General features: G+C 35.8%; 1 protein-coding gene across 2 annotated transcripts in view; it reads left to right on the forward strand.

Moving 5' to 3' along the window:
• PRKG1 (protein kinase cGMP-dependent 1) overlaps window positions 1-18,549 on the forward strand; it is a 1,360,211-nt gene that overhangs the window by 425,641 nt on the left and 916,021 nt on the right. The gene's annotated exons all lie outside the window — the stretch shown is intronic.

An 18,549-nucleotide genomic window follows, 5' to 3' on the forward strand; every position in this document is an offset into this window, starting at 1 on the left:
GATTTTAGTATGTTGCACTTTCACAAGAAGAAATCCGGTTCCGAAAAGAGCAAAATGCTGCGAGTGGCGACCTTCTAAGGCTAAAGAAATATTAGTTTACATCAACCTTTTCAACAATATTTTTAGTTACTTTTAATTTTTAAGGTGTATTTTCAAAGCTATAACCCACAATGGGATCTTTTCCATCTGAATAAAGCTACACAGGCAATTAAACCCCTCCCATAAACTCTAACAACACTGACTCCAGCCTCTGATTAATATAGCCCCTCCCTAACTGCCCTAACTGCTTAGCCCTGTCCAAAGTCTCTGAAACTCTGCTGCTGTAAATGTTAGAATATATAGTATGTATTTTACATTCCCAAGATGCTAAATGTATGGATATATATAATGACCTCAAAAATATATTAGTAATTATGTTTAAAATAATAATAATGCTAATATATATATATATATATATATATATATATATATATATATATATATAATATCTCTCTTTCCTGCATGGGCATGAACAATGCAGTAAAAATTAAAATGTAAACATGTTATGTGCATTAAACAATTGTGCCTAGATATTTCCAGACTTGTTATAAATGTTCTAGCACAAAAATTCAGCTTTTGCTTAGAACAAGCTATATATTCACATTATATATGTTGTATTTCTTAAAAGTATTAGCCATTTTTCTCCTGTTTTGCTTATAAAAAATAAATAAAAAAACATTGTGCCTATAGACAAGTAAGTCTCAAGTCCATCAGGAGTGGAGAGATATTGTACGCAAGTAATGCTGTTATGACTGTCTGCACAGCATGCCAAAAATGTTAGCCGCAACATAAATGGATGTTTCGAACACAGCTCTAAAAATGTGTATCAAATACTGTACAGTGCCAACTGGCAAATAATTCCGCCTTTCGAATTCCTTAGAGTTGTGCCAGAAGCATTAGCTTTATGCCATGAAAGTTTTAATTGGGGAATCAGTCCTTGTATGTCAAGTAAATCACATATACTACATGCATTTGTTTCCCGGAGGAATAAAAAAAAAATCTGTAAGTAGCCTCATTGTCTATATTTGTAAATTGCTGATATAAGTAGAATTTTAAGAACAATGTGTTGGTCTTTAATGTACTTATTCTTTTTTGATGTTCTAAAGCTTATGCATTATACATGATTAGAGAAAGAGTAAAATCTATTTTGTTTAGCTTCCTGTTGGTGTCTAGTAAACCCATTTGACTAATCTACATGATTTTGCTATAGATTAAGTCCAACTGTTCCCTTCAGTTAAAGTGATGGTAACGTTTCCTATTCATATAATCAAATCCGGAAAGGAAACAATATTTTAAATGGACTTTAATTCATCCATTCTAATGAAGATATGCTATAAATTCTAATCCCTCGTGCTCCACTGCACACTTCAGTTTTTTTTGAGCTAACAGTTTGAATTGTTCCCCAATCAGCGCTCTAGCCATACGGCACTCACACAATTTTCTTTTTGTGTGTGGCTAGAGCGTCGATTGGAGAAGAGTTTTCATTTACATTGGAAGCATACATTTATATATTAAAATAGATATTATGATTTATGATCACAGTCGGTTTTTAGTATGTTGGTTAACAGTTGCAAAACATCAACTTTTCCTAGTTTGTTGTAGGATCATGTAAAGATTAAAGGGCCATTAAACTCGGCATTTCAACAACAAATAAAATGTTTCATTATTGAAAATGAAACATTATTGCATTATACTTTCATTATTTATTTTGCTGTAAAATACATCTGATATTGTACTTGTCCCACTTTCTCCCAAGGAGGCTTGGGTTAATATTTTTAGCTAATGTATCTGTGAGGTTTTGTTTACCCCTCCTACCTCTGATTCTCTCTATTCATTTGGTTTAAGATTAACAGTTTTGCATCAACAATCATGATAGGAAAATAATTCTTTGCAATAGCAGTGAGCGTACAAGGTTGCTTAGGTGTTAATATTAATGTGTATATATAAATATATATTTATATTTTGCTAATAGATACAATTAAAAATAAATAAATGTATCAAATTAATTAATTTTCGTGTTTATTATATATATATATATATATTACAACTCATTATGCATTTTGTATCACGGAGGGTTACTTGGGTGCCAGACTCGTGTACTAGCATGAGAGTACACGCATGCACATTCATTGCTGAAATAGATGTCATTAGCAAAAAACTAATTACATGTCAGGAACTTCCATCTAAGAGAGAAGAAGATCACATTACCTTTTCATACTGTGCACTTGTCAGAGTGTCCTTTGTGTTGTAGAGAGCAGGAATTCACAGATCCCAGGGCATTATATTGAACATTTTAGTATTACATAACAGTGAGTAGAAAAATAATAGACTGCATTTTTTGCACATTTCTTTGTAAGGTTAGGTATAACGGAAGCAGAATGGGACAGAAGGATTACAAGGCCTACTTTTAAATGCATTAAAGATGATAAAAATACTTTAATATTACATTTATGTGCAGCAATATCATTTTGTCATTAGTTTTGGTCCCTTAAATAACCCTAAGTGATTAGAACAATCTCCTCAGAGGTGTAGTTTTAACAGAACTGTCAGATCCTCAGGGAACTTAACTAAATCTTCATGTTTGGGTAAGGCTACAAACAAAATAACTTTTATAAACTGGCTAGCGATAACAGTTAACTGTTCTCTGCAGGGGATTTGAGCAATTACAGTCATATTATTGCCCAGTAGTTTTGTAGATTGCTTGATAGAAAACTGTAAATCCTAAAACCTCATACAACATGTCTTATTCAGTTGTATTTTATACATCTGTAAATAACTTTTTTAGATAAACTAATCATATTGTATTGGTTTTAAAATGACCCTTTCTTAATGTCTCCTCTGATAACTCCTGCCCTCAGTGAGAGGTGTAGATATGGCCCCCCTGCCCTCAGTGAGAGGTGTAGATATGGCACTCTTGCCCTCAGTGAGAGGTGTAGATATGGCACCCTTGCCCTCAGTGAGAGGTGTAGATATGGCACTCCTGCCTCAGTGAGAGATGTAGATATAGCACTCCTGCCCTCAGTGAGAGGTCTAGATATGGCACTCCTGCCCTCAGTGAGAGGTGTAGATATGGCACCCCTGCCCTCAGTGAGAGGTGTAGATATGACACTCCTGCCTCAGTGAGAGGTGTAGATATGGCACTCCTGCCCTCAGTGAGAGATGTAGATATGGCACCCCTGCCCTCAGTGAGAGGTGTAGATATGACACTCCTGCCTCAGTGAGAGGTGTAGATATGGCCCCCCTGCCCTCAGTAAGAGGTGTAGATATAGCACAACAGGTGCTCCCCTTCTCTGACCTCCAAACACAGTACACCCTCCCGACCACACATAGATTCACTTATTTCCAAAGTAGACACTATACACAAAACCTCCTGACTGAGGGATTGGCTTCACTAGACATTACCAAGATTGTCGCTCTTTGCAACCTGGCCTCCAAGGGAAACCACTCAATTTCCCCCATTTATAAGTCAATAGTTACATATCACGAAACACAAACACTGCAGGACATCATTGCTAAATGGCAGGGACAAAGGATACCTGAGGTCACAACAGAACACATTATACATAGTATATCAACAGTTAGAGCAACCACTCTATCCGCAGGCCTACGAGAAACGCAAATAAAATTCTTACATCACGCATTCATAACTCCTAAAACCAGATCCAAATGGGTACAGAACGCAGTAAAAGAATGCTCTAAATGCTCAGCATCTACGCCAGATTTGATACACCTAGTCTGGGACTGCCCTAAGCTGCAGAGGTTTTGGGGCAAGGTCAGATTCTGGTTGTCCAAAATACTCACAACTGATATAACTTTAAATGCAGCTGTCATATTCTTCTTTCAAGACATTTCCCTACCTCTAAACCGCCAAAAGTTCTCAAACATAGTAGTGTTGTTGGCTAGGAAACTAATCTTACAATACTGGGCCAAGAATAGGGATCCCCCTTTCAAAAAACTAACTCACGCAATACACCAGCAGTTCCTGGCAGAACATGCAGATACACAAAGTAACCGCAACGCTAGAATTAAGTCATTCATGAACAAGTGGGACCCATACATACTACACCTGCCAAGGGGTCTAAGGAAAAAACTACTACGTCCCTTTCAACACTCTATGTTCATGCTAAATGAAAACTTACGTGGACGCTGGTGTATACCAGAATCTGACTCAGACCCTGACTCTTAACTGACACTCTACTGACCATGACTGACTCACTAGAGGGACCATTAACTAAATGAGGAGACCCATGAACTGAGAACACAGCCATCCGCCGAAGCAGAAGCCTGAATACAACTGTATTCATATAACAAAGGTACTTAGACTGTTTTATGTTTTATGTTTTATGTTAACTGTTGGCACTATTGCATCTACTTATTGGACTGACCAAAGTCTAGCATCATTGCTGACTAATATAGAAGGCCTGATTACGCACAAACATATTAAGTGCAAGAGGAGACCTACATAAGTATTAAAGAGGACTTCACCAACGTGCGGTCAGCGCCTCAGAGTAAATTTCTAATGCACTTTGAATTGTATAACTCTGCAACATCCCTAGTCTTATTGATGCTGGTTGCCATTATTTATTTGTGGTTATGCTTTGTTTTGTTTTGTATTGTCGTGTTTCTTTAAGTATTTTAAGTATATATGGGGCTTGGCCACTCCACATGGCTTAAGAAAAGACTTGTTGGACTCAAAACAGATTCAACTACCTTGAAAAGACTATACCATACTATACATTGTTATGCCTTATGATGAATGTTATTGTGTAATGCTATGTGGTGCTGTTCAAGTTCCCCTAAGAAAAAATTCAAAAATAAAGTTATTAAAAAAAAAGAGGTGTAGATATAGCACTCCTGCCCTCAGTGAGAGGTGTAGACATGGCACCCCTGCCCTCAGTAAGAGGTGTAGATATGGCACCCCTGCCCTCAGTGAGAGGTGTAGATATGGCACCCCTGCCCTCAGTGAGAGGTGTAGATATGGCACCCCTGCCCTCAGTGAGAGGTGTAGATATGGCACCCCTGCCCTCAGTGAGAGGTGTAGATATGGCATTCCTGCCTCAGTGAGAGGTGTAGATATGGCACTCCTGCCTCAGTGAGAGGTGTAGATATGGCATTCCTGCCTCAGTGAGAGGTGTAGATATGGCACTCCTGCCCTCAGTGAGAGGTGTAGATATGGCACCCCTGCCCTCAGTGAGAGGTGTAGATATGGCACTCCTGCCTCAGTGAAAGGTGTAGATATGGCACCCCTGCCCTCAATTAGAGGTGCAGATATGGCACCCCTGCCCTCAGTGAGAGGTGTAGATATGGCACTCCTGCCTCAGTGAGAGGTGTAGATATGGCACCCCTGCCCTCAGTGAGAGGTGTAGATATGGCACTCCTGCCTCAGTGAGAGGTGTAGATATGGCACTCCTGCCTCAGTGAGAGGTGTAGATATGGCACTCCTGCCCTCAATTAGAGGTGAAGATATGGCACCCCTGCCCTCAGTGAGAGGTATAGATATGGCACTCCTGCCCTCAGTGAGAGGTGTGAATATGGCACTCCTGCCTTCAGTGAGAGGTATAGATATGGCACCCCTGCCCTCAGTGAGAGGTGTGAATATGGCACTCCTGTCCTCAGTGAGAGGTGTAGATATGGCACTCCTGCCCTCAGTGAGAGGTGTGAATATGGCACCCCTGCCTTCAGTGAGAGGTATAGATATGGCACTCCTGCCCTCAGTGAGAGGTGTGAATATGGCACCCCTGCCTTCAGTGAGAGGTATAGATATGGCACCCCTGCCCTCAGTGAGAGGTGTGAATATGGCACTCCTGCCCTCAGTGAGAGGTGTAGATATGGCTCCCCTGCCCTCAGTGAGAGGTGTAGATATGGCTCCCCTGCCCTCAGTGAGAGGTGTAGATATGGCACTCCTGCCCTCAGTGAGAGGTGTAGATATGGCACCCCTGTCCTCAATTAGAGGTGTAGATATGGCAACCCTGCCCTCAGTGAGATGTGTAGATATGGCACCCCTGCCCTCAGTGAGAGGTGTAGATATGGCACCCCTTCCCTCAGTGAGAGATGTAGATATGGCACCCCTGCCCTCAGTGAAAGGTATAGATATGGCACTCCTGCCCTCAGTGAGAGGTATAGATATGGCACCCCTGTCCTCAATTAGAGGTGTAGATATGGCACTCCTGCCCTCAGTGAGAGGTGTGGATATGGCACCCTTAAGTGGCTAAGGAATTTCTTTGCTAACCGTACCAGTCAGCTAAGGAAAAGATTCAGCCAAATAAACAATGAATTATTTATGACCTATGCATTTAAAATATATGTAATAGTTATCTTCTATTTTAAATCATTCAGTTGCCCATATATTATTCAAACTTTCCAATTTGCTTCTATTATAAAGTTCCTGTTTTCTTTGATAAACATGAGAAGATACTGGAGCCGACTCCTGAGTGCACATGTGTACTAAGCAATATATGTTACAAAATTGTTACAAATATTTGTTCACTGTACTGTAATATTTCCCCCTTACTGACATATTTACAAAAAAAAATGCTCCTTTAAGTTAATTTTTGTATTTAAAATAGCTGAATTTACTTATTGAAACCACCACCCATTTTACTCAATAAAATGCCTATTCAAATAAACTGACTCATTAGAAAGAGCAGATCTATTTATCTTATGTCAAAAAGGCAATACTTAGGTATTTAAATGTTCATTTTAGTTGGTGGTGTCAATGAGCAAAACCAGCTTTTTCATTTGCTAAAATATGTCAGCTGACTTCCCACTGTATATCACATGCATTGGACACTTTACTTGTTGTTTATTGGGTTCTACGCTGTGAAGTTATGCCTCTATTGGTAATGTGACCTGGTGAGGCATGTAATGATGGAGAGTGGTGGGCTGCAATTACTAAACAAGCTTCCTGTTGCTTAATGCCCACAAGTAGAACATACATTTATTTCTCTTAATTTATATATTGGAAATTGTTCCTTGCCATAAAAAATAATTAAATTAAAAATGTCATGTTATGCTCTGACCAAAAAAATATTATGGCTATAAAAAGGGAGGAGGGGCAGCAGAATTTTGAGTGCCTAGGGCAGCACAAAACCTAAATACACCACTGCAGCATGTATATAGATGCATTGCATTATCATATAGAGCAGAGTGTTGTGTTTATTAGTATAAATAAATATTTATTATCATCAATATACAGTGACACAATACAGTGACAAAATGTGTGTTGTACTGGTCCCCTGGCCAAAACCTGCCAGTTATCCACTCCTAGTTAATGTCCAGTGTAGATCTTGAAAAATGTATCAAGATGCATTTACAGCTTCTGAGAACTTGCAGTTCAGGTTTGTAAGCGTGAGTCTGTAACCACAAAGTCTCTGCTTCTTATCCTAGGTGGCAAAATGTGACTTCTGTGTAGCCAAAAATGCTTTAAAGGGTCATGAAACCCAAAAATGTTCTTTCATGATTTAGAAAAAATATTCAATTTTAAACATCTTTCTAATTTTACTTCTATTATCTAATTTGCTTCATTCTCCTGATATCCTGTGCTGAAAAGCATATCTAGATAGGCTCAGTAGCTGCTCATTGGTGGCTGCACATAGATGCCTCATGTGATTGACTCACCCATGTGCATTGCTATTTCTTCAACAAAAGATATCTAAAGAATGAAGCAAATCAGAGCATAGAAGTACATTGGAATATTGTTCAAAATTGTATTCTCTACCCGAATCATGAAAGAAAGATTTGGGGTTTATTGTCCCTTTAAGACACAAATACACTAATGAGCCATCTTGGTATGCTCATAAAATTGAATATGATGTTCATTTAAAGTGTTTCAGACTATTTTATTAAAGAGATATGAAACCCAAAATGTTTCTTTCATGATTCATACAATTTTATACAACTCTCTAATTTACTTCTATTATCATATTATCCTCATTCTCTTGGTATCTTTTGTTGAAAAGAAGGGGCGTAGGCTCAGGGGCATGCACTTGTCTGGAGCACGATATGGCAACAGTTTATCCATATGCAAGAGAACTAGAGGGCAGCACTATTTCCTGCCATGTAGTGCTCCAGATGCCTACCTAGATATCTCTTCAACAAAGAATACAGTGGGAACAAAGTTAATTTGATAATAGAAGTAAATTGGAAAACAAATGTAAATTGTATGCTCTGTCTGAATAATAAAAAAAATGGGGTTCTGTATTCCTATTTCTTGCATATATGTGTTTAACTTCTGCAAAGGGGTTAAGTAACAGTTAAAATTAACTCTAGAGCAAGTAGTGAATTGCTGCTCCTGTGCATATATAGATATGCTTTTCATCAAAGGACACTAAGAGAACAAAGTAGGTTTGATAATAGACGTAAATTGAAGTCTCTTAAAATTGCATGCTCTACATAAGTCATTTTATTTTGATTTTCATGTACCAGAAGTTCTTTCTGAATCATGAAAGTTTAAAGGGACACTGAACCCAATTTTTTTTCTTTCGTGATTCAGATAGAGCGTGCAATTTTAAGCAACTTTCTAATTTACTCATATTATCAAATTGTCTTCATTCTCTTGGTATCTTTATTTGAAATGCAAGAATGTAAGTTTAGATGCCGGCCCATTTTTGGTGATCACACTGTGTTGTCCTTGTTGATTGGTGGATAAATTCACCTACCAATAAACAAGTGCTTTCCATGGTTCTGAACCAAAAAAAAATAGCTTAGATGTCTTCTTTTTCAAATAAAAAAAAGCAAGAGAACGAAGAAAAATTGATAATAGGAGTAAATTAGAAAGTTGCTTAAATTTGCATGCTGTATCTGAATCATGAAAGAAAAATATTGGGTTTCATTTTCCTTTAAGATGGAAGATTCCCAGCTCTACAAAAACTAACAAAATGATGACCTGATACCATAAAATATCATCTTTATTGTAATAATATTCAATAACATCTTACAAGCAGAGGCCAGTTTCTATTTGGGTTCAGTGTCCCTTTAAATGAATTATGAAAGTTGAATTTTGATTTCTGTGTCTATTTAAATTTAAAGGGACATGAAACCCAATTTTTTCTTTCAGGATTTAGAAACAGCATACATTATTAAACAACTTTTCTAATTCACTTCTGTTGTCTAATTTGCTTCATTCTCTTGATATCCTTTGTTGAGAAGCATATCTAAATAGGCTCAGTAGCTGCTGATTGGTGGCTGCACATAGTTGCCACATGTGATTGGCTCCCCCATATACATTGCTATTTCTTCAAGAAAGGATAACTGAAGAATGAAACAAATTAACTAGTAGAAGTAAATTGGAATGTTGTTTAAAATTGTATTCTCTATCTGAATCATGAAAGAAAAATATTGGGTTTCATTTTCCTTTAAGATGGAAGATTCCCAGCTCTACAAAAACTAACAAAATGATGAACTGATACCATAAAATATCATCTTTATTGTAATAATATTCAATAACATCTTACAAGCAGAGGCAAGCTTCTATCTAATGTATTTTTTCAGATACATAGCAGGCAGTAAAAACAGTTATATACAAGCGGTAGGAGACGTATATTTTTCTGTTTTGTGTTATATGTGCTAAATGCGAGTTAAGCTGCTTTCAGGGGAGCAGTAGGGATGTGTCAGACTATTACAATGTGCAGGATTCTGTTTTATACAAATATTTATTATAAGAAAAGTAATTTCTGGCTTCCATTTTCATCTTATTTTAAGAAGCGGAGGGAATTGACGAGACAGTATCATAACTTGTAACACTCTTCTGAAAAGGCATTGAAATGGGTCTACAGTCTCAGTAATGCTGTTTGGCAAAAATGATGGTTACAATTATGAGAGGAAAGGAGTTTTGTTGTTATCTTATATATTTATTTTTATTTTTTTATTTTTTTAAATAGATATAAACACTTGTCATAAAAATGCATTTCTTTTATGTTATCATTTAAAGGGTCAGGAAACCCAATTTTTTTCTTTCAAAATTCAGATAGAACATACAATTTTAAACAACTTTCCAATTGACTTTTATTATCAAACTTGCTTCATTCTTTTAATAATATTTGCTGAAGAAGCAGCTATACACTGCTGGCAGCTTGACGAACACATCTAGCCAGCCAATCACAAGAGACAAATGTGTGCAGGCACCAATCACCAGCTAGCTCCCCACTAGTGTAGGATATGTACATATTCGTTTTTCAATAATAGATACCAAATGAAAAAAGTGCATTTGAAAATAGAAGTAAATTTAAAAGCGTCTTAAAATGACTATACAATTAATGTATGTTTCATTTTGACTTTCCTATCTTTTTATAGGATGATAAGGTATCTTGTTAAAGGGACACTAAACGCATAAGACTAGAATACAAATGAAGCGCTATTGATAGCACAGAGTGCGCTATCAATATCACGGGCGTGAGGTTAGAATAGTGCACAATCTGGTGAAACTGGTAAAACAGAATTACTAGAGAATGTGTAACGCAGCGGAATTTATTTAGCGAGGACTATACATTCAGTACTTGCCAACATCGCTGTATTGTGCACGACGTGAGACCTGAAGAAAAGTGTTAGGGCTAAAAGAAAAGTATAAAAAAGCACATGCATAAGATATTAAAATAAAGTATTACACTCATATAGATGCAAATTAAAGGGACAGTAAACATCCTGTAATTACAAGACATTTCTGTTGTGTTGCTATAGAATGTCAGGCAAGTTTTTAAAAGAAAGTAACATTTTTTTTATTGAAATTATTTTTCAATAGCCAAATTCCACTCACCATTTGTCTTATTTGAAGCAGTCAATCTGGGCTTTAGACGGCAGACAACAAGGCTAGTCACTGTTATAATATTAATATATAGTACATTGTTTTGCACTTGTTATTAGTTAAAGGGACAGTCTACACCAGAATTTTTATTGTTTTAAAAGATAGATAATTCCTTTATTACCCATTTCCCAGTTTTGCATAACCAACACAGTTATAATAATATACTTTTAACCTCTGTGATTATCTTGTATCTAAGCCTCTGCAAACTGCCCCTTTTTTCAGTTCTTTTGACAGACTTGCAGTCTAGCCAATCAGTACCTGCTCCCAGATAACGTCACGTGCACGAGCACAGTGTTATCTATATGAAATATGTGAACTAACACCCTCTAGTGGTGAAAAACTGTTAAATGCAACCTGAAAGAGGTGGGCTTCAAGGTCTAAGAAATTAGCATATGAACCTCCTAGGTTAAGCTTTCAACTAAGTATACCAAGCAAACAAAGCAAAATTGGTGATAAAAGTAAACTGGAAAATTGTTTAAAATTACATGCTCTATCTGAATCATGAAAGTTTATTTTGGCCTAGACTGTCCCTTTAAAACCAGTTAGTTAAAGATATGTAGCAGGCTGCTTTTCATGTTCTGAGAAAAGTAGAAATTGTTCAATTTTCAGAGCTAAATGACATGAAAATTAAGCAAAATATATAATGAAAATAGATTGCAAAGTTGTTTCATTATGTATAAATAAATATTTTATATACAAATCTCAAGTTGTTTACTGTCCCTTTAAATGTAAAATATATGGTTATTATCAAAATAAAATGTCTAAAAATTGTTTTAAATTGATATGGTTTATAACAAGGACTGGGAAGGGCTCAAAGGTGTATATTTGTATATGTGCACATATTTATGTGCATGTATGTGTACATACATGTCATTAAAAAACAACGTCCTAATCTGTCATCAAATGTATTTTGTTCTCTTTTTTATTCTTTGTGGAAAAACTGTAGCTCTAATCTTGTACAGTAACAAGTATAACATATATGGAATCATGTTAGCTAAACTTTACCATCACTTTAAAGGACCAGTAAGTAATAAATGCAGTTGATTTGCATAATCAACAAATGCATGATAACAAAACCATGCAATAGCACTTAGTCTGAACTTCAAATGAGTAGTAGATTTTTGTTCTGACAAATTTCATTTATGTTTATTTCCACTCTTTCTGTATCATGTGACAACCATCAGCCAATCACAAATGCATAAACGTTTATTCTGTGAATTCTTGCACATGCTCAGTAGGAGCTGGTGACTCAAAAAGTATAAATATAAAAAGACTATGCATGTTTTGTTAATGGAAGTAAATTGGAAAGTTGTTTAAAATTGCTGCTCTATCTGAATCATGAAACATTGATTTTGACTTAAAATGCCCCTTTAAGTATGTGTTAAGCAACTTTACAGCTTTTTCGTTTTGCATTTCTGTGCCTTTGACTGTTATAAATTTGACTTATTAATCAAGTACATTTGTTGAAGACATACATTAATGCCTTCTCAGATATCTTGGAAACCATGCAACTGTCTAATTTGGAAATTCAATGCTTGGTCTGCTGCTCTCTTGCATTTTATGCAATGGTTCCTTTTTGGAAGCTCCTGCACTAATGAAGAAATCATTGTGCTGATAATGGCCCATATTTATCAAGCTCTGTACGGAGCTTGAAGGGCCGTGTTTCTGGCGAGTCTTCAGACTCGCCAGAAAAAGCAGTTATGAAGCAGCGGTCACAAAGACCGCTGCTTCATAACCTGTCCGCCTGCTCTGAGCAGGCGGATAGACATCGCCAGAAATCAACCAGATCAAGTACGATCGGGTTGATTGACACCCCCCTGCTGGCGGCTGATTGGCCATGAGTCTGCAGGGGGCGGCGTTTTACCAGCAGCTCTTGTGAGCTGCTGGTGCAATGCTGAATACGGAGAGCGTATTGCTCGCCGTATTCAGCGAGGTTTGGCGGACCTGATCCGCAGTGTCGGATCAGGTCCGCCAGACCTTGATAAATAGAGGCCATTGTGTCCTGAATCCTGCAGGATCGTCTACAGCCTTTCTGGGGACAGTAGAATTCTTTAGAGTCATATTACAGGACATACTTTACTATTATTTTTTTTCTACTACACATAATTAATCTTACTAAGAACAGTTTGTTCAATTCCTATCCATCTAAAATTAAACTGAAATGCTTCATCAAACTTTAGTAATTTAGCTCCATAGAATAAAATATAAATCAATGGCATTTGTCTCACTGGGTTTTTTTTTTTTTTCAATCCTCAGCAAGTTTAGTCTATTGAATTAATATTTTTTCAGAGAACCGGTCTCAAAATGTAATTGAAAGCAAAATAAAAAAACAAAAAACAACACTATTATTATTTCAGAATCTGCTCGAGTACATGGTTTTAGATTTCATTAAATTTGTATCTGGTATATATAAAGGGATAGTCTACAATATAATTTTTATTGTTTTAAAGATATATAATCCCACCCATTCCCCAGTTTTGCATAACCAACACAGTTATAATAATACACTTTTTACCTCTGTAATTACATTGTTTCTAAGAATCTTCTGACAGCCCCCGGATCACATGAGTTTTTATTTATTATCTATTGACTTGCTTTTTAGCCAATTAGTGCTGTGTTGTGCTGAATCTTAAATAACTCCCTAGGCGTGAACACAATGTTATCTATATGACCCACATGAACTAGAAATCTCCTGTTTTGAAAAGCTAATAAAAAATCATGGGATAAGAGGCCGTCTTTAGTGCCTTAGAAACAGGTAGAAATGTAGAAGTTTAAATGTTATAAAGTTTATTAATATAACAATGTTGGTTGTGCAAAGCTGGGAAATGGGAAGTAAAGGCGTTATCTATCTTTTTAGACAATAACAATTTTATTGTAGACTGTCTCTTTAAAGCTTGTCCTCATATTTATATGTATGAAATTTAAAGGTTAACAAACATAGGGACATGAAAATCTCTGGCTATGTACATATCCCTCTTGTCATTGGCTGTTTTCCACTAGTGCACTGTTGCTATGGAAATGACTTCTACTGTTTAACCCCAAGGCGTTGAACAAATAGTTGCATGCAAACATCAGTGCAATAATAAAATGCCCTAACAAATTAGAGCAGTTACTTTTTCCATTTTTATGTTCTTTTAGAATAGAGGGTTAATCATAAAAATACAATAGCAAAATGAAAACCAAGCAAAGCTTTGTGACTTCTATGACATTATGTGCTTGTCTTAAACGCAGCAACACAGAACGACTTGCTTTAGTAAGTAATTTGTATCCCCCAGGACTTCTTTTATACAGATACTATTAGTTTTACTTTTAATAGGAATAGACAATAATCAGTGCTATGTATGTAACTCATTATAGGACTGTGTAATACAGAAAATGAATTCAATGACTTTCCCCATGAGGATGGTGTCTCTTTCCAGTACTGCAAGAACATATTTGGATGAGAAAATCTGCATACAAAATGGGTTTTAAACTTGCAAATACATTTTCTTGACCACAGGGAGATTGTTATTTCCCCACAGATACAAATAAGGTTGTTACATGCAATGTATCACTAGAAAGTAATTGTACAATGTATCTCTTAATTGTTTTTTAAGCTGCATTACACTTTGTCTATTTAAAATATATGTTCTTTCTTTCTTTTTTCCCTTTTCCCTCTTTCCCTCCTTGTCTCTTTCTCTCTTTATTTCTTTCTCTTTCTTTCTCTCTTTCCCTTTTTCACTCTTTATCTCTTTCCCTCTTTATCTCTTTCCCCTTTTATCGCTTTCCCTCTTTATCGCTTTCCCTCTTTATCTCTTTCCTTCTTTCTCTCTTTCCCTCTTTCCTTCTTTCTCTCTTTCCCTCTTTCCTTCTTTCTCTCTTTCCATCTTTCCTTCTTTCTCTCTTTCCCTCTTTCTCTCTTTCCCTCTTTCTTTCTTTCTTTCCTTCCTTCTTTCCCTCTTTCTCTCTTTCCCTCTTTCCTTCCTTATCTCTTTCCCTCTTTCTCTCTTTCCCTCTTTCCCTCTTTCTCTCTTTCCTTCTTTCTCTCTTTCCCTCTTTCTCTCTTTCCCTCTTTCTCTCTTTCCCTCTTTCTCTCTTTCCCTCTTTCCTTCTTTATCTATTTCCCTCTTTCTCTCTTTATATATTTCACTCTTTCCCTCTTTCTCTCTTTCCCTCTTTCTTTCTGTCTTTCTTTCTTTCTTTCTTTCTTTCTTTCTTTCTTTCCTTCTTTCCCTCTTTCTCTCTTTCCCTCTTTCCTTCTTTATCTCTTTCTCTCTTCCCCTCTTTATCTCTTTCTCTCTTTCCCTCTTTATCTCTTTCTCTCTTTCCCTCTTCATCTCTTTCCCTCGTTATCTCTTTATCTCTTTCCCTCTTTATCTCTTTCTCTCTTTCACTCTTTATCTCTTTCCCTCTTCATCTCTTTCTCTCTTTCACTCTTTATCTCTTTCTCTCTTTCACTCTTTATCTCTTTCCCTCTTCATCTCTTTCTCTCTTTCACTCTTTATCTCTTTCCCTCTTTATCTCTTTCCCTCTTTATCTCTTTCCCTCTTTATCTCTTTCTCTCTTTCCCTCTTTATCTCTTTCCCTCTTTCTCTCTTTATTTCTTTCCTTCTTTATCTCTTTCTCTCTTTCACTCTTTATCTCTTTATCTATTTCCCTCTTTATCTCTTTACCTCTGTATCTCTTTCCCTCTTTCTCTCTTTCCCTCTTTTTCTCTTTTCCTCTTTATCTCTTTCTCTCTTTCCCTCTTTCTCTCTTTCCCTCTATCTCATTCCCTCTTTATCTCTTTCTCTCTTTCCCTCTTTGTCTCTTTCCCTCTTTATCTCTTTCTCTCTTTCACGCTTTATCTCTTTATCGCTTTCCCTCTTTCCCTCTTTATTTCTTTCTCTCTTTCCCTCTTTATCTCTTTCCCTCTTTCTCTCTTTTCCTCCTTATCTCTATCTCTTTCCCATTTATCTCTTTATCTCTTTCCCTCTTTTTCTCTTTCCCTCTTTCCTTCTTTCCTTCTTTCTCTCTTTCCCTCTATCTCATTCCCTCTTTATCTCTTTCTCTCGTCCCTCTTTCTCTTTTTATCTCTTTATCTCTTCCCCTCTTTCTCTCTTTCCCTCTTTAACTTTTTATCTCTTTCCCTCTTTATCTCTTTCTCTTTTTATCTCTTTATCTCTTACTCCCTTTCCCTATTTCTTTCTCTCTTTCCTTCTTTTTTCATTTATTTATCTCTTTACTTCTTTATCTCTTTCTCTCATTCCATCTTTCCCTCCTTATCTCTTTCCTTCTTTCTTTTTCCCTCCTTCCCTCTTACTTTTCTTCCTTACCACTATTTATTATATCTGTTTCACCCGCTGTATCTCTCCATCTTTCTTTGTCTTATTATCGCTACAAACCCGCAGAAGTCTGTCTCTTCTCTGTTTATCATATGTTTTTATAACATGCTTTTTTTCTGTATTTCATTAATTTACCAGTAGGGAAACAAAAGCTTTGTTGAGCTCCTGCACTTGTACCAGTATAGACAACAACAATCTAGTTCTCTGTAAGCACTTTTCTCTCTATAACAAAGTATTCTGAGTAAACAAATGTAAATGAGATGCACATACAGAACCGAGACAAGTGTTAGGGGCATTGCTTGGTTAAAGTGGCTTTATGTTAAAAAGGGTTAATTATGAATTGTGAAAAAAATGTAATGCACTTTCATGATTTATTTTGACTGATTTTCATATAGTTTAAAGCTAAGAAATATATTTTTTACCATTGTCCAGAGAACAGCAGGGGGTGAATCAGTGGAATTTAGAGTCCTCAAACTTTTACATGCTACAGAGTGATTGTTTAATATGTTCAGGAGATCATTTATATCTGCCCATAACTGGCCAATATAAAAGAAGATAATATTAAACAGCACTCTAGGCTTTTCCCAAGTCCCAGGACTACAAAAAAAATGCAAATTGTACTAACAAAATGACAGACTGAATGCTTTTAAAATACTATGTTATAAACATATATTTTATTATGCATTGGTTAATGATCAATGTATATATACAGCTAGATTACAAATGAGGTGCAAACGGTTTTGGGCTAGCATAATCGGGTTTTGGAGAGCCATTTTAATTGCGCTGATATTACAAGTTGAGTAAAATCACAATTTCGCCAGCACAATTGCCATTTACGCTTCAAACCTTACAACTATCTCAGAGCTTTGGTTAAACTGTTTTCCGAAACAAAAAACGTGCACAAAACACTTAAAAAATACATTACAAAGTACAGTTACACTCACTTACACTGTCTAAAAAAATATTAAAAAAAAATTGGACAAAAAAGTTATAAGGGCTCAAAAATATTAGATCTCGGGTCTTAGAAAAAAAAGCCACCAAAGTACTTTAACATATAGATACATACAGATACATTGCTAAAGATGTATTTGTATGTATATAGATATATTATGTCTATATACAGTATGTGTACATATATATAAATGTATTTATATGTGTATATATGTATGTACAGGCATATATACACATATAAACACATACATATATATGTACACACACACATATATATATATATATATATATATATATATTGTCATTAAGTACATGAAAAGATGTAAAAACACACATATATATATATATATATATATATATTCAATATTCATATTTAATAAAGATTTTAACTATGTATTTACTGTAAATATTTCACATTTGCTAATGCGAATATGCTATCTTTTTGTACGAGTTTTATTTCCTACTTTTTTTCCCCCCAATTGATATCTATGGGGGAATACATGCACACAAAATTTTTTTAAGATTTTTGCGCTATTCGGGTCTACTGCTTGTGCAAAATAAGTTGTTTTTTTAACTTGTAATATGAATGCAACCCGACTAGAGCAAAAAGCTTAACTCTAGCGGAGTTTTTGAAATCACGGGAAAAAAACCCCGCACAACTTTAAAAAAGAGTTGTTGGGTGTATGGATTCATTTTGAAAAAGGACATTCTCCTTTTCCCAATGAGGGGTCTTTCACTATATAGGCCCAGCATACAAATCCAAACTTGCGAAACTATAGATTTTTTCCCCATTGAATATTTTAGTAATAATGTACCTAATTACAATAAAAAAATAAAATAAAAGCCCATATTATTATTATTATTATTATTATTATTATTAAAAAAAATAAAGATGTCAGAATAGTACACAGCCCAATATGATTTGGCCTACAAGTGAAGTACATTTATAGAAATTAGCTATCTGAATAAGTAGGTCACTGCACCGTGAAGCTTAAAGCCAAAACGAATACGGGAACAGAAAGGGAACATCAGAACAAGACAAGAGAATGCATTTTTTATAAAGAAACATACTGTATTATTGTGGCACATTTGCATAGCAGACAAAAGAACTCTATTGTCTCTTCCTCAGTGACCGAAGGGAATAGGACCTTAAACAAGTTACTGTGGGAAGTCTATGCTCTTTCATCACAAGTGCAAGAAGCGTTTACATCAGAATCCATTGGGGCATCAAGCAATAATTACATGTACACTTATTCTTAAAGGGACAGTCTACAACAGAATTTGTATTGTTTAATTATTATCCATTCCCCAGTTTTGCATAACCAACACAGTTATTTTAATACACTGTATTACCTCTGTGATTACCTTGTATCTATGTCTTTGCAATAGGCCCCCTTATCTCAGTTCTTTTGTCAGACTTGCATTTTAGCCAATCATTGCTGATTCCCAGGTAACTCC

This window comes from Bombina bombina, chromosome 9 (genome assembly GCF_027579735.1).
Source record: "Bombina bombina isolate aBomBom1 chromosome 9, aBomBom1.pri, whole genome shotgun sequence".
NCBI lineage: Eukaryota > Metazoa > Chordata > Amphibia > Anura > Bombinatoridae > Bombina > Bombina bombina.